The sequence below is a fragment of the Gopherus evgoodei genome, chromosome 9 (assembly GCF_007399415.2).
Source record: "Gopherus evgoodei ecotype Sinaloan lineage chromosome 9, rGopEvg1_v1.p, whole genome shotgun sequence".
Taxonomy (NCBI): domain Eukaryota; kingdom Metazoa; phylum Chordata; order Testudines; family Testudinidae; genus Gopherus; species Gopherus evgoodei.
In genome coordinates this window covers 9,657,620-9,682,993 of record NC_044330.1, presented here as the reverse complement: position 1 = coordinate 9,682,993, position 25,374 = coordinate 9,657,620, and the positions used below count along the sequence as shown (strand labels likewise).

The following is a 25,374-nucleotide window of genomic DNA, read 5'->3' as shown; positions in this document are numbered from 1 at the left end:
ACAGATTGATTCTCCGATGTCTGCATGGCAGGCTGCATTCCACAGTGTGCAAGGACTGACCTGGCTACGGCACATTTGTACTAAAGATGGGCTGAGGAATCTCTGAAATGTTTTAAAATAATCCTGTTGTCCAGTAGAAAACTGGTACCAGAGTTAGCGGAAGTGACAGCTTGTTCTGGATATCGTGATTGGGTAAGATGGTCTGAATAAGAAATATCATGTATGGTGAGACCGTCAGTGTCATCCATTGTTCAGACTGCAAACTTTTTTGGGTAACGATTTTGTTGCCTTATAAGCATCTGGTATATTCTGGGTGCTACCACAATACCAATAAATAAATAAAATAAAATAAAAAAATTACTACTACTACTACTACTACTACTATTTCCTCTGTGAATGGAAATTCACCCTCCCAATTGCCCAGAACTTCTTGAAAATGTCAGTAAGAATGCAGTCCCATTTTGTTACTGTACACCCATCTCTATCTGCCTCCAGATCTCTCAAACTTGCAGAACAGACTTCACTTCAAAGGTTTTCCTAACTCATTAAGCTGTAATTAGAGTTGGGAATGATGGAGTCAATCTGCCTGGCAAGAAAGCTTATCTGAAAACAAAACAAAACAAATCTGTATCAAAGCTTGCAGGTTTAGGAGAGATTACGGAGAGCAGGCAATGGTTTCAATATACTATATTTGGTTGTGCGTTTCAAAGTCTCTCCTGCTGACTAGTCATTGACAGAGTCACATGAAAGAGGATAGATCTTCAGGTCAAACAACAAAGCACAGAGTGCTCTTTTTCCATTAGATCTATACTCCAAGTCTTTATTCTTAACCAGCTGGATTTTCACAGGACGGGATGGTAGATAGAAAAACAGTACTTTTAGGCCTCAACCCAAAAGCTTCTAATCTCCAACATTCAATCGTCCCTTTCCCAAAGAAAAATCACCTTAAATTTAACCAGATTCAAATCAGTATTATATCACAGTGTAAACCTCATTGCCCCAGATCCTCCTCCCAGATTTGCATACCGGGAGGGGGGAAGGGGAGACAGGACACCTACCCAGGGACCTCACTTCTTCCAGGTGAAAGTGGGGGCTCAGCTATCTCTGGCTCAAGCCTAGCCTCTCTCTCCTACAATACAAAGTTAGTAGTGAACACTGTGCTGACTATCACAAGTATTGGACCAAAATACTTTCATTGGTCCCTTGCACTAAATAGGCCTTTTTTGGCACTGGTCCAGGCCTAAGTTTAGCAATTCCCAGAACTAAGGTCAGTGCAACTTTGAAATTGCTGATTCAGAACAGAAATATGACACAACTGTCTCAGTTTTAAAACAGACTTTTTCTTCCCCCACTCCACCCTCCTAGAGAATTCTATCCAATTCACACATTCCAGCACTCAAAAGGTCAGAAGTAATACTTAGCCATTTCCATACTGAGTTATATGAAGCCTCTCGAACCATCTTGTGTGGTAGATTGGTGTTATGAAAGATGGACCTGATCTAAAATCCATTCATTTGAGCACCTCTGAATTTAGAAGTTCCATTTTAAATCCAGATCCAAATTTTGCAGCTAGCCCCTATCGCTACACTTTAGAGTAAGAGTACGACTAAAGATGAACCTGACCAAAAATCCTGGATCTCAACACTCCAGAGGTTTGACTCTGGATATAAACAAACTTCAGGCCCCTCTCTGTTATCTCCATTTAATAGATGGGGGAGAATAGAGAGCTTACGTGAATTGCCTGAGGACACACAATAAGAAAACGGGAGAGGTGAGAATAGTACACAGAAGTCTTGTGTCTCCCAGAACTTATTTTGAAAAGCAGTAATTATGGTGATGGCAGGACATGCCACCATATGATGCTGAGCTTGTCCCTTTCCCAATAACACTTCTTTAAAATGCTCCAGTCTGAGTCATTATTCAATAATAATGGAATGTATTGGACTGAACTAATTATGTGATTGAAATTTATCAACAGAGGTGATCCTAAAATTCCCCAAACACAAACTATACACACATATGTACGTACAAACACAGTTACAACCTTCATTACAGGTGTTGCTATGCTCAAAATAAATTGATTCACAGGCCAGAATGGTGGCCCATTGGCAGCATTACTAACACGTTGAAAAGCCAAGTTCAGAGCCTAGGTGAGATCTTGCCAAAAGACGCCACGATTGAAGTAAACGCAGCATATTCAGAGGTAGGTAAGCCACAAACCTCTTCAGTAGCAATCTGTGATGCACGGCTAGAAAGGGTTAAGCATCCTGCAAAATAAATAACCCTCAAAAGGTATGTGGGGAGATAATGTTTATATTTCTGTGAATTTACATATGTATGAGTAGGGTGGACAATGTAATCAACAGTCCCTGTGTATGCTGTATTCAGATAATTCAGAGGTCAAAAGAACATCTGAACATTTAAATGAATTGTAAACATGGGATATCTCAGTATTCATCTCTCTTTGAAATGTACTGTGAATGGTGGAGGAACAAGCAAATGGACTTGTGTTAATTCATATAGCTAAGTACTGGTGAAGGACCTCCTTCAAGTCATCCTAATTACCTTTTGTTCCATGAGGAACTCCAACTTCTCAAGAGACATGAAATTGTATAAAAGATCCATGAGTCCTGATTCTGTCATCTCAGATCTGCTTAGGCTTCATCAAGGGAAGTTTGAGTCGCAAGACTGAGGTCTCAGTTATACTGGTACGCCCTGAATATGATATTTGGCCATTGGACTATAACCTATGAACTAAATTCTAAAGAAACTCTTTGCAACTACAAAGCTCACCATCTCTGCTATGAATCTGAACCTCAATGGACTGAACTCACATCTGTATTGATCTTTTAATCATACTCTTTTGTTTTTTAATAAATTTTAGTTTAGTTAATAAGAATTGGCTGTAGCGTGTATTTGGGTAAGATCTAAACCATTCATTAACCTGGGAGGAAATGTGTCTGATCCTTTGGGATTGGTAGAACCTTTTCTATCCTATGATGAAATAAGACTTCCAGAAATCATCATATTTGACTTAGGTACCTGGATGGAGGCCTGAGGCTGGATCACTGTTGTTTGGACTTCTGCGTAACCAGTGAGGTAATAAAGAAGCTGTTTTATGCTGGTTTGGTAAATCTAAGTATATGAATATCCACCAGCTTCATGGGGATTGTCTGCCTCATTCTTTAGGGTTCACTCTAATTGAGTGACCATAGCTGGCGTCCACGAGAACCCTGGTCACAGTGGAGTAGTCGTGCTTGGATATACATTACCACAGGTTAATTGGGCTTCTGGATCAGACTTGTCAACATTTAATTTTGATATTGGAGAGTTTAAGGGTTAAAAACCAGTTACCATGAGTGACCCAGGATCAAGATGAGAGAAAGCCTGGAAGAATTGTGCTCACAGAGGGGGTTGGCTTTTAAGAAAATGCCTCCAGAGCAGGAACTGAAAAATCTGTTAATTGCCAGTGATAAGGAAACAGACCCAGGGAAAATGCTTACGGTGAGAAACCAGCAGCTAGAACTTGAACAAGACCAAAATATACCTAATATGGAAGGAGAAGCTCCTGAAAGAGAACACTTGTGTTTTGAACATGAACGAAGAATGGCATATATTTGATTTCAGGAACTAGAAGCTAAGGCAAAAGTGGACAACTCAAGAGAATAAAGGAACAACAGGAACTGTAGCATTCTGAAAAGCCAGCTCCTCTCAACAGCAAATATGGGGATAGAATCTCTCCAGTTTGTCACAAGGTTGGTATGTTGTTTGACTCTAGCAGTTGTCTGTGTGTAACCAAATTTACCCCAACACTGCCACCTTTTCTGTAAATGCTTTTACTGTGAGCCCAGGTAAAGGCAACGCCGTAACTTGTGCAGAGAATGTAAAAAATCAACAGTAAAAGCTGTTTAGGGCAAATTACAGCTTCTAACATCACTCTTGTTAAAGCAGGTTTTGTCAAAGAGGAAGATTGTTTACCAAATCAGAGTGTGAATATTGTAATCCTCAGACGTGTGCCTTTAGCCAGAAGCCATCTTGAATGGAATGGTCTAAACATGAAGTTATAGCTGGTGTAAGGAAGTTATTGCCTAAGGATCTTTTGATTGAGAATGATATTAAAACTTAGTTGATGACATAAACCAGTCACAGGAAAGAAATAATCTTGAACCTGTGTCTATTAGGGGCAATGATTTGCCTATGGAGGGTTTCTCTGAATGTTTGTCTGAGAAAGATAGCTGTTTATCTGTGCAAAGAAGCAGTGTGTATGTGGAAAAAATTCTTAAGTGTCTGTCTGGTATCTGAGAAGTAAATCTGGCATTAGATAAGGCTCAGGGAAATGTTTCTCTAGAGCAAATTAAAGCTGGTAATCAGGTTAAAGCCCTAACTGAGGAAGGAAAGGGTACAGAATTAGTGAGTGATGACTTGTTGGCAAGTAAAGTTTGTGAAAGTAAGCCTAAAAAAAGGAGAAATGATTTGTTTAAAGCAGCTCGGTGTAGTGAGACACTAATTGTGAAAAGCAACAGTTTATCTGTTGAAGGAAAAACTGTTTCCAATTGTTTGTCTGTTGCAAATAGCAGTCTGCCTAATGAAGGAGAATGTACCTCCAGTCTTTTGTCTGTGGAGCAGACAGAAAATGCTTCTCAGTTTATGCTACTTAAGAATTTGTCAGTTGGCCGGGAGCTGTTTCTGGATACAAATAAGGCCCAGGAAAGGAATGTTCCTAAGTTTGTGTCTGCTAGGGAGAATGGCATTGTAACTAGGTTGCAACCAGTTAATGTAATAAATCGTTCCCAGAGACCAAGCAGTTCCGGTGCTTCTATTTTGCCTGTTGCTAATGTGTTGCTGGGTGAAGATATGACAACCTTGTCTGATCAGGGTGATATCATAGCTAGCACACAAGGAAAACATGAATGTAATTTGACTGTTACCTACTGACACTGTGGAAACTTGTAACAAGAAAGAGAATGCTTCTCATCTTTTGACTATGAAGTCTAGCAGTTTACCTGAAAGGGAGTTGTGTAAAAATCCTCCTGATGGGCCAGAGGTGATTCTGGATGTTAGTGAAACTCAGAAGAAGTTTGGTAATTTGTCTGTTATGCCAAAGTTGGTTCTGGACATAAATAAAGCTCAGAAAGAATCTGTTGCAGTGCATGATATCGCAGAAGGAAAGGAATTTCTTGGCGAAGTCTTTAAAGTCTGTGAAAAGGAATTGTTTCCATTGACTCTTAATGGGCCATTGTCGATTGTAAATAGTTTCTCTTCGGAGGAAAGTGTGTTAGTGTCTAATGGCCAGAGTCTTTCAAACGTGTATGAATCCACTGGCCTTCCTTCAGAAAGACCCAGTGTGGATAGCTTTGAAAAGATTTCAGATGAAATAAAAAATGTTAGGGATTTTAAACAACCCTACAGGCTTAACCAGCTTCTTGGGGAGACAATGTTGTTGGAACATGAATGTCTCCATGTTGATTCGTTAAGTAAGCAGTGACTCAGGTATTGAGGAAAGATCGGGTTACTGGTTTTTCAGAGCAGAACAGCCTTATAACTGAACCCATAGGCACCAACTCCGAGGGTGCTCTGGGGCTGGAACACCCACAGGGAAAAATTAGTGGATACTCAGCACCCACCAGCAGCTCCCTGCCCAGCTCACCTCCACCTCCGCTCCACCTCCTCCCCAAGCATGCTGCGTGCCCGCTTTCCCCCCCTAGCTCCCAGCACTTGCGCCATGAAACAGCTGTTTTGGGTGGCTGGGAGGGAGGAGGAGGGGGAATGCAGCGGGCTCAGGGAAGAGGTGGTGCCGGGGCGAGGATTTGAGGAAGGGGTCCAATAGGGGCAGGGAGGGAAGGGGTTGAAATGGGGGCGGGGCAAGGGTACAGTCGGGGCAGGGCCAGGGGACGCGAGCACCCACCGGTGCCAGGGAAAGTTGGCACCTATAACTGAACCCACAAGAATGCAGCAGAGAGGAGGCAAACTCTCATCTCTAGATATTTTGGATACGACCTGTAGTCTCTTAGTGGACTTGACATCTGATTCCATGTGGAAGCAGAGGATGGGTAATGGAAGGACAAAAGAATCTTGAGTCTAACATGCTAGTGAAAATGGATGGTATCTCTTTAAGACAGAGTCCAGCCTTGGAAGTGCTAAAGCTTGAGGATCTGAACACTAGTAAACAAATTACCTGACTGACTGAGGGGAGAATGTCTTTGCTAATGGCTATAGACAAGTCTATGCACCCAGCCAGCCAATGGATTCTCGTACACAAAAGAGTTCAGATTTTGACCCTATTGGACAGGGAGGAAGGGAAGGATTAAATCTTGCAAATAAAAGCCACAGGTTAACCCTAAAATACCAAACCCTGAAGGAAGTGGTTAAACTAAAAATCTATGTTAAGGAAGACCCTGAGGTCAAGAAAAAGCTACAAAGGTTCAAAACGAATATTGTACAAGCTGGCCTAAAAATAATTTTGAATGTACACTTGTAATAAATTTAATGTTAATATTAATGAGAAAGTTAACTTTTGTGACTGTGCTGCTGATACCAAGAACTGTAAAAATGTACACTGTGCATGATCTCTTGAAAAAACAAAACAAAAACAAAAAACCTTCAACATGTTAAGAGAGGTGAATAACAGGAACCCTTATGATTATGCCGTTTCGTTCAACAAGAACACACTTTGTATTAAAAAGCCTAACAATGTTAAGGTTTTACAACTAATGCATAGACACATTTCTAAAACTTTCCACAGTAGAAAAACCACTACAAGCTTAACTACTGTCCACAAAGGGAAACTGGGGTACAACACCTCACAGCCTTCATGTATGGACTAAGTTTTTAACTTGGGCCAGAGCATGGATCAATAATTTGGCCTCACAAAGAATTCAATGTAAACACAGCTCATATCAATGTTGGAAGGTCCTTAAGGTGTATACAGAAGCTCTAATTTCACCATTCCACACCAGTCTCCTGTTGGGGATGTGACACATGGCTAGAAAGGGTTAAACATCCTGCAAGATAAATAACCCTCAAAAGATATGTGGGGAGACAATGTTTATGTTTTTTTGTATTTACATATGTATGAGTAGGGTTGACAATGTAATCAACAGTCCCAGTCTGTGCTGTATTCTGATCAGAGGTCAAAAAAAATCTGATCATTTAAATGAACTGGAAACATGGGTTATCTCAGTATTCATCTCTCTTTGAAACGTACTGTGAATGGCGGAGGAACAAGCAAATGGACTTGTGTTAATTCATATAGCTAAGTACTGGTGAAGGACCTCCTTCAAGTCATCCTAATTACCTTTTGTTCCATGAGGAACTCCAACTTCTCAAAAGACATGAAATTGTATAAACGATCCATGGGTCCTGATTCTGTCATCTCAGATCTGCTTAGGCTTCATCAAGGGAAGTTTGAGTCGCAAGACTGAGGTCTCAGTTATGCTGGTACGCCCTGAATATGATATTTGGCCATTGGACTATAACCTATGAACTGAATTCTAAAGAAACTCTTTGCAACTACAAAGCTCCCCATCTCTGCTATGAATTTGAACCTCAATGGACTGAACTCATGTCTGTATTGATCTTTTAATCATTCTCTCTTTTGTTTTTTAATAAATTTTAGTTTAGTTAATAAGAATTGGCTGTAGCGTGTATTTGGGTAAGATCTAAACCATTCATTAACCTGGGAGGAAATGTGTCTGATCCTTTGGGATCGGTAGAACCTTTTCTTTCCTATCATGAAATGAGACTTTCAGAAATCATCATAATTGACTTAGGTACCTGGATGGAGGCTTGGGGCTGGATCACTGTTGTCAGGACTTCTGCGTAACCAGTGAGGTAATAAAGAAGCTGTTTTATGCTGGTTTGGAAAATCTAAGTAAATCTCTACCCCATTATAATGCTGCCTCGGGAGCCAAAAAATCTTACCGCGTTATAGGTAAAACTGCGTTACATCGAACTTGCTTTGATTTGATGGAGTGCGCAGCCCCATCCCCTTGGAGCGTTGCTTTACCAAGTTCTATCCGAATTCATGTTATATCAGGTCGCGTAATATCAGGCTAGAGGTATATATGAATATCCACCAGCTTTATGGGGATTGTCTGCCCCATTCTTTGCAGTTCACTCGAACTCAGTGACCATAGGTGGCTCCCACTAGGACCCCAATCACAGAACCCTTGCAGGAAAATTATGGCAGTGCTGATGGCCCCCTGGAAGACCTTGCAATCAATACAAAAAAATGAATGTGACCTCCACTTTCCCTGTCCTCCTTCAAAAATTTTTCAGTACACATTTGAATAGCACAGTGGATGCTCTATTTAAAATACATTTTCCATGGCACATACACCCTGAATAATTCAATGTATTAAGTTCTCAAAACTGGCAGCGTGTCTAGTTGCTAGAATTAGAACTGGGGGTCAGAGCCCTTGGGTTCCGGTCCTACTTGCAGATCTGACGTCTTTGTATTTTTACTTCCTTTCTTATTGCGGAAGCATTACAGGATGAAATGTCAACATTCTGGCCCTTCTTCCAGACAGATTTCAGCAGTTCAGTCTGTCTTGGGAAAACTCAGTCTGCCTGAATCATCAACTTTTTGCTTGTCACACTGACTCGGGGGAAAAAAAGACTATACATAGAAGTGATGAATGTTGATGACTTCATACTAAGGCCCTGAGGGAAGCTGCATGCCAGATATACCTGGCTCGCCACTGAGAGTGTAAAAAGCTAATGATGAAAAGAGTGAGCTTTAAGAAGCGCCTTTGACAGCACATTCATATAGTCAATTTCATTTTCCCATGCACCATTTATTCAGTTTATCCCCTTGCTGAAAATAATAAACATAAACAGGGGAATAGAAAACTCCTTATAAACAGGTTTTAAAAGAAATTTAACAAAACAACCAGCACCTAAAATACAAAGGTTGCTCTGTCAGAAACTGAGATTTTAAAAAATGAGTCATTTTCAAAATATTCCAGTTGACTGTTTCGCTTTCGAGTTTTTAAAAAATAATAAGTCTGTAGAACCTAGTTTGCCATTAGTTGTTGGCATGGGTTTGGATAAGGCAGACCACGCTTAAAAAAAAAAAAAATCACTGGACTCCTTTGTCATTAGAAAAGGGGAAATTTGGGGGAATATAAAGGAATAGAGAGACAAATATGAAAACATAGGCCAACCTAGTTCTAACCATTTCAAACTGGGAACTAAATTAAATATTAGTTTTGGGAAGTTGTTACTTCATAATTAAGTCAGCAAGTTTGTCAAAATAGGTCAGTGAATTAGTTATGTGCCTTTTGTAAAATAACACCAAAAAATTCCATTTTTTTCATTTCAATGTTGTCATCATTGAGTACTTCCAGACCACTACTCTGATCAACTCAATTCCCTTGTCATAACCATCATATATGAACTACAAAAAATACAGTTGGACCAAGTCCAGAAATACACAAATTTAGGTTCCTGCATTAACTGTATGTGGCACCATTGCACACATACAGTTCCAGAGCTTCAGGCCCCTCATGGTGCAAAACCAATCTTAACAGCAGCTCTGCCAGACAGTGGAGGATTTCCCCCTTTGTTAGTGATGTAGGGCTGCTGCAGTGACTTTTACATTCTTCCTTATTATGAAGTTTTCAGAGTAGCAGCCGTGTTAGTCTGTATTTGCAAAAAGAACACGAGTACTTGTGGCACCTTAGAGACTAACAAAGTTATTTGAGCATGAGCTTTCGTGGGCTACAGCCCATTTCATCCGGTGAATTTGTTAGTCTCTAAGGTGCCACAAGTACTCCTGTTCTTATTATGCAGTGTTGTAGTTGGGATTACAAGTAGCAATTAGAAATGAGTCACGCTGTTTTCACAGTTGAAAATTCCAGTTTGCTCACGCTGTTTTCACAGTTGAAAATTCCAGTTTGCTGTTTTAATTTATTCTCAGTTTACCTATTTAAATGGAAGGTGAAAATAGGACAAATTGGTGTCCCTAGTGAAGAAACTACTGATCTGAAGCTCTTCAGAAATCTATCACCAAGAAGTACCTCTTTCCACAGTGAAAGGAATCAGCGAAGGGGATAGACCAAACCTATCAATCCAATAGCCCATTAAGGAAGAGAAATGAAAACTGAGACTTGTTTTTAATCTTAAAATAACCAAACCGATGAACTCTGGCAGAAATCACAAAAAAATAAATTTTGGGGGGTAGAGGGATAGGAAAAGTGTATTTTAAATTATTTATAGATTTTTCTTTATTATTGTTATTTAAACATCACTTAAGTAGCATGGTAAAATTACACAGCACTCTACATATAAGTTCCCTGGCAAAGAGAGTTAGCCATTACAAATAATCACATTTTATATTGCTACAGGATCAGACAGAACTAAAAAGTACCTGAGAAGGAGACTATGAGGCCCTAGTAATATTAAGAAACACAGCAGGAAATGAAAAAAAAGTGAAAGGTCCTTTAGGCCTTTAAAGATTTCCCCTAATAAAATCCACCAAAGGAAAGCAACATAATTTAGCAGGCTGGAAAAGGAGTTCTCACCCTGGTACTGCCTGTACCTTGCTGTGTGCCCTTGGCACGACAATTAACATCCCTAGTTGGCTCCATATCACTATTTACAACATGAAGATATCACTTATTTCACAGATGTGTTGTTGAGATTAATCGGTTAATGATTGTAAAGGTATATGAGCACTAAGGATTATTATGATCAGTGTGAAATTCTCTATTAAGTTGCTGACACTGTCAGATATCAGTCACATTCAGTATCATAGTCACATGAAAAAAATAAAGATAGGCTAACATCATAAGCCTGTGCTCCTTATAGCTTGGCATTTAATAGCACATCTCCAATTGCCACATCTATTTCCTTTTAGAAGCACCTGGCACAGTGTTATAGAGACAGTTTAATTTCATCCTACCGAGTTATTTCCCCTATGTATTTTTCCTTTGTGAGAAAATTTGGGTCAGATATTGTAGAGCCTTTTTTAAAAACAAAAATCACTCTTATGGCTTTATTAAAAAAAAAAATCACATCTGAAACATTTACATGTATTTTTTTTCTTTAAACCAATTATTCCAAATCAATCATTGCCTGAGACTGATTTAACTTTGACCTACAAGCATTAAAAGTGATACCCTCAGGTCAATTTAAATTGTGTTTTTTGTAAAAACCAGGGAATCAATTTCAAACGTGTTTGGCACCTACTGTTACCAGCAGCCAGCACCTTTGAAAATTATGCCTAGAAAAGATCAATAGAAATATTTCCAGGGGTTTTTAAAAGTCAGGTTTAAAACAGTTTTTCTAAACACTCCTCTCCCTCAAATTTCCAACCCAAACATTGCAACACCATGCTGGTGCACAAATGCCAGAATTAAACTGGTTTCCTTGTCTAATAAGAGAAATGCGATAAGAAACCAGCCCCAGCAATGGCAAGTTAAGAAATCTGATTGTCAAAGGCTTACCACATAACTGATCTAATTTATGGTCACTTACACAAGGCAAGCCAATTTCCCCATGTTTTTAACTTTGAAAGGGAACATTTTATCTTTTAGAGTTCTTCCCTGCTTGCCACTTTTGTTAAAGAGCATAAGGGAAGGCGCAGGAATCATTTGTATAGTGAGGGTGCTGAAAGCCATTGAACCAAACCATAAACCCTGTATATAATGGAAATCTCTTCAAGCCAAGGGGTGTGGCAGCCCCCCTAGTTCCAGCACCTCTGTAAGGGATGAAATACCTTTATTGCCTCGACTGAAAAGTACTTTCAGAAAGCACCAGGATTACCAAGCAAGAGAATCTCAGCATTGCAAACACTCACGGCTGTGTGAGAAGAGCGAAGGGGTTCGAGTAACGCCACAGGAGCCACAGCTCCATTCGGAAACCGCAATATTTTTGCAGAAAGAGATACTGACATCTAAATTCCTCCGCTTGCGTTCTGGAGCAAGCTGATTGGCTAACGACCTCGCTGCTCCTATATGCTGGATCTGTGTGTGAAAGGAGCGAGCCAGATTGGCTGTGGATGGTTAAGAGGGCAGGGAGCATGGGGTTCTCCTCTTCGGTTTTATTTCTGTTTGATCGGGAAGGGAAAGCTAATATCCAGCCTTGCTGATTGAAGGCAGCTGACTCTGTGGTGGGTAAGTGTCTTTCTCTCTCTATAAAGTTTGCTTGGTTCATGAACGTGATCTTATTGTTCAAAAGACCGCCTAGAAAATAGTCCGCCTTTTGTTTAAAGTGAGCATTGTTTTAAAACGCTATCTCGTGGGAAAACAAGTATCTGAAACTAACTTGAACTTGTACTTTTAACTCTTACTTTTGGAGGGACGACGGTGTTTTCCTCTGTGTTAGGCTCATGTTATGACTCAAACAGTTAGACGACTTTTTTGTCCAAGGTGTTTCTTTTTTACACTCTTCCTGTTCTTAACTTCGCAGCGGGTACCTGGGTTTGTTTTTTTTTAAAAAGCGTGCCCTTTCCACGTTTTAAACACGTTCCACTCGAGTTACTCTAATCTGAATCCAGTGAATCTATTCGAACTTTATTTGGTATAGACTTCTGAAGTAGAGATGTAATGTACTACAAGTTAGCTGATCCGACTCAGCTATTTCTCTTCATTGGTGATCATCTAAACCTCCTTCTAAAACAAAAATCTTTCTATGGCCCCTTGTGGATTTTTTTTTTCTTCCAAACCTGTGAAACAAGCCATTCAAAGCGGCGGTAGTATAGGAAAGTGCCTTGCTTCCCCCCACCATTACCCCATAATCTTTCTCAGCCTCCTAGCTCTTCTGATTATTTCTGCTGTTCCTGCGTCTACCCAGTGAAACAAGCAAATCCGGCTGAGAGAGTTTATTTGCTGCGAGGTGTATTGCAAAATATAACCTCACATCTGAGCACCGCTGAAATACTCCCAGTAAACAGCAACAGTGTGAGTCAGAGAGACTCTCCTGCCCAGAGACTCTTGTATTCCTTGAATCTTTAGAAACGTGTCTTTTTCCCGCTTAGAGGGGTGGACAAAAGAATCCTGCCTCTCAGTTGTAGCTCAAAGTAAAGCATTAAAGTGGCATTGGAATAAAGCGAAGCAAATGTTTTTGTCATCGCATGTGGCCGGACACCTGATTTTCAATCTGAATGCAGGTTTCTATTGTGTGTCGGGGATATATCTGTTCCCTAGCTGAGAGGGAGGGCGTTCCCTCAGTAACCTCCTGTGTTTCTTCCAACAACAAAAAAGGGACACTGTAGCTGGCTGGCCACGTGGTTGCAATTTGTTAGGCGCCGCTGCAGTCTCTACTCCTCCCTGCCGATGCTGAGCACCCATCCGGAGCTAGCTCAGCAGCAGGCTGGGCCACCACATCAATGGGTGCTTTGCTACCTTGATTGCGGTTCTTCCGCCGGATGAAACCAGTGTGCTTGCTACAGATCTACTCTTGCTACAGAGCTACTCTAAAAGCCCCTAGAACTTAATAGAGAGATTTTCTAGAGGGGTGTTCCTACCATCCCATATAATCCTAGAGCAGTGATACTCTTTCAAATTTTGTAGGACTTTTCCAGTAGGGTGGAGCAGAGGAGGCTGAATGAAACTCAGCAGCAGCTTTAGCTAGAGTTGCAAGGATTGGAACTTTAAGCAGAAATAGGTGTGTGTCTGTGTGGACAAGGCTTGGAGTTCATGGCTTCCGATTAGAGGTGGAGGAATTTGTGTGTCACATTTTGGGGGATGTGGATCAAAAAGTGGCGGCTGGCACAGTTTTCTGCTAGTTTTGAATTCCTGCAGCCCTGTTTGGTCTGGGCTAATAGAAAATGGTGGAAGTTGTGGAGAATCTTAAATCCTAATCTGCGTTGGGTCTTTGTGGTTGGAACTGCGGAAAGGCTGCTTCCAATTCCTTGGGGATTTGAACCAGACAATGTTGTTTCATACAGCTTTCCCCTCTGCTCAGTGAAATCCTGACTGAAATGGCTGGCAGGGGTAGAGTGGGGGCATGGATTCTGTGAAAGAAATGGGTGCCCAAGAAGCTGTGGAAGGCCTTGCTTTGTTCTTGGGACTGCCGTGAAAGCAGTGCAAGCAGGCTGTGGGACAGGAGTTTTTGGAATGCAGAGTTGGGTTTCCTTTGATCATGTGGTTAGTGGGCTAGGAAATTAGTCAATGTAAACTCCCTGGACCTGATTCTCTACAGGGTTGCATTTCATGGAGTTGATTTACACCTGTGCAAAGCGGTTCTAAAAAGCCACTATTCTGAGTTAGCGACACACAAGCAGTGGAGGATTGGGACCAGTGAGCTTTCCGCCCCTAATGGGCTTTTCCCATGTGCAGGAACATTAGTTTTGTGACTACAATACCCTTTATGTCCGATGATGCAGTCCCTCATAGTAGCAGTGTGTGTAAGTGCCCAAATCCATTGCAATTACTAGGGGTGGGGAGGGGCGTTTCTTCTGTCCTATCATCTCCAATGTTTTATTTTTCACCACTCTCCCACCCCCACCAATCTTTGTTTTTCTCTTTGCAGTTGGAAAGGGTCATCCTAGAAAACAAAGGCGCAAACTTCTAAAATTCAAAATTATTCACTCCTGTGGGTTTTAAAAAAAAATTTGCGTAGAAATGCTAGCGCATAAATGAGGGAAAAAAAGACAGCTTAAACCTTGCTGATGTGACAGGATGGGTAGTGTGGTTTCACACCTGATGCAGTGAGCACAGAAAAATCTCACAAGTTCGTCACTGGTGTCTGGCTGGAGACAAGTTTGCTGCGTGGCTGGACTGATTTCAGTGTGAAGTTTGGAGGTGTTTCTGCTATTAAAAAATATTAGTTACAAAGACCCTGTTGAAGACAGCTATGATGGTGGCTAGACAAGTGAACAAAAATAAATAAAATAAATAAAATAAACCTCTGCACCCATAACTTTTTTTCAGTGGTTGTACCTACTGCTTATAAGGTAGAAAATCTAATTTGGAGCCTCTTTTAATGGAACAGAGATGTGACTTAGGGTATGTCTACATCTACAATTTTGCAGCGCTGGTTGTTACAGCTGTATTAGTACAGCTGTATAGGGCCAGCGCTGCAGAGTGGCCACACTTACAGCAACCAGCGCTGCAAGTGGTGTTAGATGTGGCCACACTGCAGCGCTGTTGGGCGGCTTCAAGGGGGGTTCGGGGAACGCGAGAGCAAACCGTGGGGAAGGAGACCAGCTTCGCCGCGGTTTGCTCTCGCGCTCCCCGAACCCCCCTGCAAACCGCAGGGAAGGAGACCTGCTTGCTTGGGGATTCGGGGAACGCGAGAGCAAACCGCAGGGAAGGAGACCTGCTTGCTCGGGGATTCGGGGAACGCGAGAGCAAACCGCAGGGAAGGAGACCTGCTTGCACGGAGGTTCGGGGAACGCGAGAGCAAACCGGGGAAGTAGACCAGCTTCGCCGCGGTTTGCTCTCGCGTTCCCCGAACCCCCCTGCAAACCGCAGGGAAGGAGACCTGCTTGATTACCAGACGCTTCCTCAGGTATGCTGGGATACCTGCTTATTCCACGGAGGTCAAGAAAAGCGCTGGAAAGTGTCTACACTTGATTACCAGCGCTGGATCCTCTACACCCGAGACAAAACGGGAGTACGGCCAGCGCTGCAAACAGGGAGTTGCAGCGCTGGTGATGCCCTGCAGATGTGTACACCTCCTAAGTTGCAGCGCTGTAACCCCCTCACCAGCGCTGCAACTTTGTGATGTAGACAAGCCCTTAATAGTGCTGTCTTAAACTGCTGTAGAAATGTTTTAGTTAGAAGCAAGATGTTTCGTGCCACACTACCTGAGCCTGGCCATACTGGACTAATGACTACTGAAAAAACTCAGAACAGTAATTACCCAAAGGCTGGGGAGGAGTATGTGGAAATTCCTGAATTCTAGTGTCTGAAATACTGTAAACACTGGGCTACTGCATCTATTGTTTGTTTCTACAGCAACCGAAACAATTTAAGTTCTTTACGTATGAAAACAAGTGAGATCCCTGTGCTAAAGAACTTGCAATCTAAATACTAATCCTAATTGAGGGCCTCATCTGACACCTATCAAACTGGTTGTTTTTGACAACATTGAGCTTTTTCTTAAAACCTCCCACTGTTCCTTTGTTCCTGGGGTGGCCAAAACTACTACTTCCATTGAAAGTAATGCAGGTGGAACTGATGCACTGGAACTGCAAAGAAAAGGTAAGTGTAGCAACTGAGGCCTTGTGTACATTGCCACTTTACAGCCCTGCAACTTTCTCGCTCGGGGGTGAAAAAACACCCCCTCCCCAAGCACTGCAAGTTTCAGCACTGGAAAGTGGCAGTGTAGACAGTGCACCAGTGCTGGGAGCCATCTCGTGAGGGTGGCTTTTTTTATAGAGCACTGGGAGAGCTGCGACTACACAGCCACGTTAAAGCGCTTTAATGTTGCTAGTGAAGACATACCCTGAGTACCTTACTATCTATGGCCCGCATAATTGTTGTGTCTCCAGTAGTTATGAATAACCCCATGGAGGACTCTTGAATGAGACACCTTTACTGAACTCTGTATTCAATGGGGAGCCAGTGCAGAAAATATAGATTGGGTGTTGGAGATGTGTTCACTAAGCAAATGGGCTGCTGCATCTTGTACCACATGTGTGGCTTTGCTCTGAGTTACTATAACAAAGTCCAGTGCTCACATGAGGACATAGATCACTGTGGCCACATCTGTGTCCGCCAGGATGGGGGTGTAATTTTCTGGTTGCTTGCAGATGGAAGTGAGTTTCCAAATAGCAGTGGAAGTGTCCTAAAACAGCGGTTCCCAAATCTTGTCCTTGCATGACCCCATTTTCAGATGTATTGCTTCCTGTGATCCCATGCCACATGGACATGCTATTTTACTTTACAGAATGGCTTCCTTAGCATGGCATGACCTTGCATGCCTATGGTGTGCGTGAGGGTCACGCTACATGATGATCACCATTGGTAAAATGGCATCTTTCATACTCTGATTGCCACAACCACATCTGTTGAGGAAGTGACCCCATTTGTCAGTTCAGTGTGGGAACTGCTTTCCTAGAGGATTCCAATGCTGCAGATTGACCTAACAGCCTGAGGACACTTTCCCTCTCGTGGGCAATGTTCTAGAAAAGGCAGATTTTTGAGAAGCACTTGCCTCTTACCTGCATCACCTCAGGCTTCACATCGTATCTATATTTTTGGACCTATTGTGTGGCATGATATTCGAGTGTGTTGTGGAGCACGTACGCTAGTCCTGTTTGTCAACTTTGCCAGGTCAGGCTTGGCTGGCTAGTGGGTCCTTCAGATACTGACTTCTTTACAAAAACGTGGACAAAACATGATTGTTCTTGTGAAATTGCCAGGGATGCTAAAACATGCTATTGGAAGGTGGACCACACATCCCTGAATGTTTTCAAGTCCAATCAGTCACTCTGTGCTCAGCATAGCCCCTGCCATCTTTAACACTGGGTCCTGTTTTGCTGAGGCTGTGGTAGAGGGAGATATCCCTTCACCAGTGACATCTTTAACTTTCCCAGGGATGCCTAGGATATGGCAGAAGAGATCTAAATCAAACTACTGCACTGCCTTAATTTAAGACACTTACTCAATTTGAGACTTCAGTCTGAAAACACTGTCTCCCCACATGTTCTGTTCAGTTCACTTCTTCTGTTCCCAGATAGCCTCACCTGTACAACATCTTGTGAAAACTACCATAAATTATCTTAAAAAACATACAGTCCCTTGTTACATGCGTTACTCTTCTTATTTGCTTAAGAACTGCCAATTATCCCACAGTTAATCAAGAGAAGATTTTTTTTTTTTCTCCAAGGTAAAAATTGCTATCCTCATTGGATAATTTTTTTATTAGACTCCTGCACTGGTGCCTACATATTACAATGGTGGGTGCAGTATTTATACTTCTATAAACTAGACTAAGGGAATATACAGAAATTATTTTTTCATCAGATTACTGATTCATAGGGGAGTGACTAACTTTCCAATGTCTGTATAGCTGCCTTAGTGTTAAGACATGTCACTTGGTCTCGACTAAATTATATATACTTGAATACATCATTGTTTGATGTTAAATTTCATTTGCCAACCTGACTCTCTCATCATGTACATCTGTTCTCATTTAATCTTCCTCCCCTTCCTGCTGCCTGTCTCCCTCATGCCTTTCCCTTCCCCCATTCTGTATCCTCTGTTCTCTCATCCTTGTCCCTTTCTCCCCTGCGACTTATATTTAGTGCCCGCTTCCCTGCTGTCTCTGCCAACTTCCCTTTTCCATTCAAATCCTTCCTTTAATATATTTCTTTCACTGAACTTTTCCATAGTGATTCCCCTCCCCCATCCTAAAGAGGTGCCAGTATCGACTCGTTTTGTAGCTTAACTGTATTTTCTGTCTGACTTGGATTCAGAACTGCCAGTTTGTTCAGCTCCATATAAACCTGAAGGGAGCCCTAGCTCTTACTTCAAAGAGCTCACAATCTGTCTCTAACTAATGCATGTAGCCACAAAAATACTGTCTGTCTTTCTCCTTTGGTATCACTCCACTTAGCAGATATCTAATGTAGTAATGGGAATCTAAATGCTGTGACAGAATAAGCATGATGCAGAAGGAGGTAATTAATTTATACAGTTACAAGCTGTTTCACTGTATTAGTGAAGATCAAAGTCTCCTGTTATTTGTGTATGTGTATAAAAGTAGTGTGTGTTTGACTTTCCTTGCCTTGTTGTGTTAGGAAAGTTCTAAGGGCCTCTTTGTAATTAGTTGAATTTCCTGAATTGAGCCTAAAACATACTGTACAATGAATTGCTTTATAGGGCACTACCAAGCAATAAACTGCTCACTGCTTATTAGAAATAATGAGAATACTGTGGCAAGCTGGAGACTATATGAGAGGGCCAAACCAGGAATTGCAGAATGATGCCTTGAGACCCCATTTCCACAACATGCTCAGCTTCAAGCAGCGGACCCTTTGCTGTCTTGGCCGCTCTGTCCTGGGCCTGTTCTGTTTTCGTTCCTAGTATCTCAGTACTACCTAGAAGTAGAGTGACCTTTTTGTTTTTAATATTCTGTCTACCTGTCTTGCAGAAAGGATTGGGTAAAATGGGGAAGTTTGCAGCAAATGGGGGATATATTAAGGGAATTTACCCCACCCAATCTGCAGGTAGGCTGCAAGAAAGCCCCTGCAAAGTTGTTATTCCACTTTATAGGCTGGAATACTGTCTGCAACTCCTCCTTACCCCTTGTGGGGTAGGTCCAGTCCACTAGGTCACAAAACCTGTGACACCTGCCCCATGGAACCCTTTCCATTCTGGCCTATTTGAGATAAGCATAGAGAACATTAGATGTGGAGTCCCCTCTGCACAGCTACTCAACCCGTATATCCTACAGGGGACTCAAGTGGTGTGACGGGCCTTGTTTGAAAGTTATTTACATGAGAAGCAAAGAAGTCTGAGGAATTTCTGAACTAAATGGGCCAACAGGCTTCTGCTGCTCTGCAGAGATTTGGCTGGTCTCATGGTGTTGACTCTCCTTGATACCGGCTGCCGCTGCAAGTGTCTGGGCACTTCACTGCAGTAAAGAGTCTAGGGCCCTGTGGAAATGGCTGGAAATGGGGAGCCAGCCTAGCTGCTACATAGGAGGAAAACAAAATTGATTATGATTATGCCCTGTAGGTACCAGCCTCCAGTATGAGAAGCATATATGAGGTGAAGGAAGTGAGATAGCATGGACAGTGGGTGGATATGATCAGGCAATAGATCTTAACTCCTGCATGCAATCTGGGTCTATGCTGGTTATGTATATGTGTGATGGAGTAGGGACTGTCTGTGTGGGGGATGGGAGAGCCAGGGATGTCTTTAGGTGAGGGACAGGATCTTTAAGCCTGTAACCTGAGCCAGGTAGGGGGAGAGGGGGTCAGCACCTTTGCCCGGGAAGCTGGACAAAGGAATTGGCCGGCTGGAGAGAGTTAGTTCAGTTTCGGTTTAGGGCTGGGTGGTTGGAATTCAGATTATCCCAAGCTGGTATCCAAGCACCTGCACCCCCAGAAGGACTCGTTTGAGGGGTCCTGGTTGTGCCTCCAAGCTCTGCTGTAACCTGCATTCCTGTTGTCCAGTAAACCTTCTGTTTTACTGGCTGGCTGAGAGTCACTGTGAGTCCCAGGAAGAGGGGTGCTGGACCGGACTCCCCCACACTCCGTGACAACTGGTGGCAGGGGTGGGATCTACTGCACCCCGTGGATGGCGCTTCCTGCAGTAAGTGACTTGGGAACAGTAAAACGAAGGGACGACTTCAGGGTTGATTAACCCCTGGAAGTGTGTGCCCAGTGAGAAGGACTTTGCAGTAACAGGGTCCCCCAGGGGATTGCAGCGAGCGGTCCCAGGGGCGGAGGAGTCTGCAGCTGGTGCACTAGGGGTCTCCCTGGAAACCGTGGGGAGCAGCAAGCACCCTGGCCTGTGAGTGGCCAGCAGAAAGATGTATGCCAAGTGGCTTAAGTGCGACCTGGTGGAGTTGTGCAAGCAGAGGGGGCTGCGCAGAGGGTGGCTCACCAAAGACCAGCTGATTGCCCAGCTGGAGGAGGGAGACAGCTTGAATGAACTGATCCCTGTGTCGGAGGGAAGCAGCCTGGCAGATGCAGCACAGGCACCCGTGTCTGTCCCTGCTAGGAGTGGTCAGCTGGCGGCTGAGGACTTCCCGAGACCCCCCCATTCCTATGCCCAGGGGAAGGGTGGGGAGGAGACCAGTGAATGCCGAGGGCACCGTGACACCCCCAGCCAGCAGGGGATCATCCTGGCGAAGCTCACTCAGCAGCAGGAGATTGTCCCGGCGATGCTCCGCATCCGTGGAGTGGAAGTGGCTGGAATGGGGGAGAGAGCTAAAATTGAGAGAGCTGGAGGATCGTGAGAGACGGAGAGAACATGAGGAGAGACAAAGACAGCAGGAACTGGAGGAGAAAGACAGAGAGAACGTGACCGCGAGGAGAAAGAGAGACTGCGTCAGCATGAGCTAGAACTGGCGAGGCTGAGGGGCCGCAGGCCCCTGGCTGCGGTGAGTGAGGAGGGGCTCAGGACTGCGTGGAGCTTTGATAAGTGCATCCTGGCCCAGCGTAAGGAAGGGGAGGACATGGAGGCCTTCCTGGATGCCTTTGAGATGGCCTGCGAGCTGCATCAGGTAGACCCTGTGGACAGGCTCCGGGTTCTCACCCCTTAATGGACCCCAGGCCATGACATTGTACCGCCAGCTGGGAGAGGAGGAGAAAGGGAACTACGAACTATTCAAGCAGGCCCTGCTGCATGAGTTTGGGCTGACTCCTGAGATGTACCGGGAAAGGTTCCAGGGTCAGTATAAAACCCCTGAGGTCTCATATCTGCAGCTAGCTGTCCGCATGGAGGGATACGCCAGCAAGTGCGCAGATGAGGCCCAGACGAAGAGGGACCTGGTTAAACTGCTGGTACTGGAGCAACTGTGTATGAGCGGTGCCCATCCGACCTGAGGCTGTGGTTGAGGGACCAAAAGCCAGAGAACCCACGACATGCAGGGTGGCTGGCTGATGATTTTGCAAAGTGCCAGTCGGGGGTGGCAGGGAGGAGTTCCAAAGGAACAGGCCCGCCACAATGCAGAGAGAGAGTCATCCTGGGACCTCCCAAAGGGGGAATAGGGAGAACCACCTCCCAAGGGGAACGCCCAGCGTCGGGGACAACTGACCGGTTCGAGGGGACCAATGGGACATGAGCTGCTATCAGTGAGGCCAGAGGGGCCACATACGGTCTCAGTGCCCCAGGCTCAAGGACAGACTGAGCAGACCAACCCCACACCGGGTTAACTTAGTAGATACCCAGCTGGACGAGGGGCAGCATTCGCAGGAAAGGCAGGCTGGCCGCGTACCGCCTGTGAAGGAGGGAGGAGGGCCCCAAGTCAGCTCCTCTGTGGGGCTGGATCCTCCAGGCTCCAAGTTTTTTGGTTTACAGGGTGGGCCCGGGACTGCCTCTCCAGAGAGAGTGCCTTGTTCCCCTGGAGGTAGATGGAAGGAAGGTCACTGGGACACGGGTGCAGAGGTGACGCTGGCCCAGCCTGAGGTGGTGGCCTCGGATCGGATGGTGCCCGACACCTATCTGACCCTGATGGGCGGGGGCGGGACCCCATTCAAGATGCCCGTGGCAAGGGTACACCTGAAGTGGGGGGCCAAGGAGGGCCCCAAGGACGTGGGGGTACACCCACATTTGCCCACAGAGGTGTTAATGGGGTGGGGGGAACCAAGCAACGCCCAGGATGCCCTGGTCGTGACCCATAGTCAGTCGGCGCAGGGCACTGTGCCCTGACAATGGGGAAGGTACTTTGCCCGAGACGCAGGACCCTAACCTGGTGGGGAGGGAACGCCCAGGGACACGGCTCAGAGAGGCTGTAGCCTCAGACCCAGCTAACGAGAGAGAGAGCATGTCCCCATCCCTGTCCCAACTACTGAATTCCAGGCCGAGTTGCAGAAAGATCCCTCCTTGCGGAGGCCAAGGGACCTGGCTGACCTCCGTGCGGTACCGTCCATGAGAGGTTGCAAGGAGAGGTTCCTGTGGGAGAAGGGGTTCCTTTACCAAGAATGGGCTCCCCCAGAGGAAGCAGAGTCATGGGGAATCAGGAGGCAGCTGGTGGTTCCCCAGAAGTTTTGCCACAAGCTACTGTACCTGGCCCATGACATCCCTCTCACTGGGCACCAGGGAATATGGTGCACCAGGCAGAGGCTGCTACAGAACTTTTACTGGCCTGGGGTCTTTACTCAGGTCCGACAATACTGCCAATCCTGTGACCCCTGCCAGAGGGTGGGGAAGGCCCGGGACAAGGGGAAAGCGGCTTTGAGGCCTTTACCCATCACAGAAGAACCTTTCCAGAAGGTGGCCATGGACATAGTGGGACCTCTCAGCAAGGCGACTCGGTTGGGGAAGAAATACATTCTGGTGGTGGTAGATTTCGTCACTCGCTGCCCTGAGGTGGTGGCCTTGTCCTTGTCCTCTATCGAAGCCGACACAGCGGCAGATGCGCTGCTGACCATTTTCAGTCGGGTGAGGTTCCCCAAGGAAGTCTTAATGGACCAGGGGTCCAACTTCATGTTGACCCTACTCTGGTGCTTGTGGGAGAAATGTGGAGTCTGGCACAACTGGGCCTCAGCATATCAGCCTCAGTCCAACGGGCTGGTGGAAAGGTTCAACGGGACGCTGAAGATGATGCTAAAAACATTTATGAACCAGCACCCGCAGGACTGGGACAAGTACTTACCCCCTGTACGCGAACAGCAGGTGAGGTACCCCAGGAATCTACTGGGTTTTTGCCTTTCGAACTGTTATATGGAAGGTGGGTAAGGGGGCCCCTGGACTTGATGAGAGACGAATGGGAGGGGAAGGCTGCTCCTGATGGAGAGTCAGTAGTGGAGTATGTCCTGACTTTCCGGGAAAGACTTGCCAAGCTCATGGGCCTGGTCAGGGAGAATCTGGCCCGAGCCCAGAGGAGGCAGAAGGTCTGGTATGACCGCACGGCATGGGTCCGCGCCTTCACCACTGGGGATCAAGTGATGGTTCTCATCCCCGTGAGGAAAAACAAACTCCAGGCTGCCTGGGAAGGGTCCTTCAAGGTTGTCAAGCAATGTGGTGGAGCTGTCAAACCGGGCTCATCACCGTCAGGTGTACCATGTGAATATGATGAAGCCATACTATGACGGGGGAATGTGGTGTTGGCTGTGTGTGGACATTGGGAGGAGCAGGGAGATGACCCTTTGGTGGATCTATTCCCTGGGACAAAAGCTGGCTCCCCCCCAGAGGCAATTCCCCTCTCTGATCAGCTGACCCTGGCCCAGCACGCTGAGATCAGAGGGGTGCTGCATCTATACCGACAGCTGTTTTCCAACCAGCCTGGATGCACTAATTTGACTGTCCACTGAGTGGAGACGGGGTCACATTCCCCTATAAGATGCTCCCCTTTTCGGGTCACCGGGAAAACTGCCCAGGACCTAGAAAGAGAGGTCAGGGATGTGCTGGCTTTGGGGGTGATCCAGCTGTCTTCCAGCCCTTGGGCCTCGCCAGGGTGCTGGTCCCCAAAAGGGATGGGTTGATCTGGTTCTGTGTGGACTATCGAAAGCTCAGTGCCGTCACCGTATCTGATGCCTACCCCATGCCCAGGCCTGACGAGCTCCTAGACGAGCTGGGAGGTGCTCGGTACCGCACCACCATGGATCTTACAAAGGGCTACTGGCAAGTGCTGCTGGACACAGATGCCAGGCTGAAATCGGCCTTTATCACCCCTCTGGGGCTCTAACCTTGCCCTTCAGCCTCAAGGGAGCACCGGCCACCTTCCAGTGCTTGGTGGATCAGCTACTGCAGGGGATGGAGAGTTTTTCCGTAGCATATATTGATGACATCTGTGTCTTTAGCCAGACCTGGGAGGACCACATGTCCCAGGTTAAACAAGTGCTGGACCGACTCCGGGAGGCTGGGTTAACCGTAAAGGCTGAGAAGTGCAAGGTGGGGATGGCTGAAGTATCTTACCTGGGCCATCGGGTGGGGAGCGGCTGCCTAAAGCCAGAACCAGCCAAGGTGGAGGTGATCAGAGACTGGCCTGCTCCGCAAACCAAAAAGCAGGTCCAAGCCTTTATTGGGATGGTGAGGTACTATCGAAGGTTCGTGCCCCACTTTAGCACCATAGCTGCCCCCCCTCACTGAGCTGTGCAAGAAGGGGAAGCCAGACAATGTGGTCTGGACCGAGGAGTATCAGGAGGCTCTCCGGGTGCTGAAGGAGGCTCTGGTTAGTGGCCCAGTTCTGGCAAACCAGACTTTGACAAGCCCTTTATGGTGTTCACTGACGCCTCAGACACAGGACTGGGGACGGTGTTAATGCATGAGGATGAAAAGGGGAAGAAACACCCCATCGTGTACCTGAGCAAGAAGTTGCTACCCCGGGAGTAGAACTACATGGCCATCGAGAAGGAATGCCTGGCCATGGTGTGGGCCCTTAAGAAACTGGAACCATATCTTTTTGGGCGACACTTCACCATGTACACCGACTACTCTCCCCTGACCTGGTTGCACCAGATGAAAGAAGCCAACACGAAGCTCCTAAGGTGGAGCCTGCTCCTGCAGGCCTATGACATGGACGTGGTCCATGTGAAGGGAAGTGCCAACCTGATAGCGGATGCGTTGTCCCGGAGGGGGGGCCCTGAACTTCCCCAGGTCACTGGGCAGAGTGACCCTGCTCAGTTCAGTCTCAAAGCAGGGAGAGATGTGATGGAGTAGGGACTGTCTGTGTGGGGGATGGGAGATCTGGGGATGTCTTTAGGTGAGGGACAGGATCTTTAAGCCTGTAACCTGAGCCAGGTAGGAGGAGAGGGGGTCATCACTTTTGAAGCTGGACAAAGGAATCGGCCGGCTGGAGGGAGGG

The 25,374-nt window shown here is 45.4% G+C and overlaps 2 protein-coding genes across 6 annotated transcripts in view; one reads left to right on the top strand and one right to left on the bottom strand.

Moving 5' to 3' along the window:
• Window positions 1–25,374, bottom strand: part of MCF2L2 (MCF.2 cell line derived transforming sequence-like 2) — a 296,056-nt gene that overhangs the window by 84,072 nt on the left and 186,610 nt on the right. The gene's annotated exons all lie outside the window — the stretch shown is intronic.
• Window positions 11,993–25,374, top strand: part of B3GNT5 (UDP-GlcNAc:betaGal beta-1,3-N-acetylglucosaminyltransferase 5) — a 41,871-nt gene continuing 28,489 nt past the window's right edge. The window contains exon 1 of one of the 2 annotated variants that reach the window (XM_030575478.1): window positions 11,993–12,112. The gene's annotated coding sequence lies outside the window, so the exon portion shown is untranslated. Of the gene's footprint in view, window positions 12,117–25,374 lie in introns of both variants that reach the window. The other variant, XM_030575477.1, reaches the window with a different exon arrangement.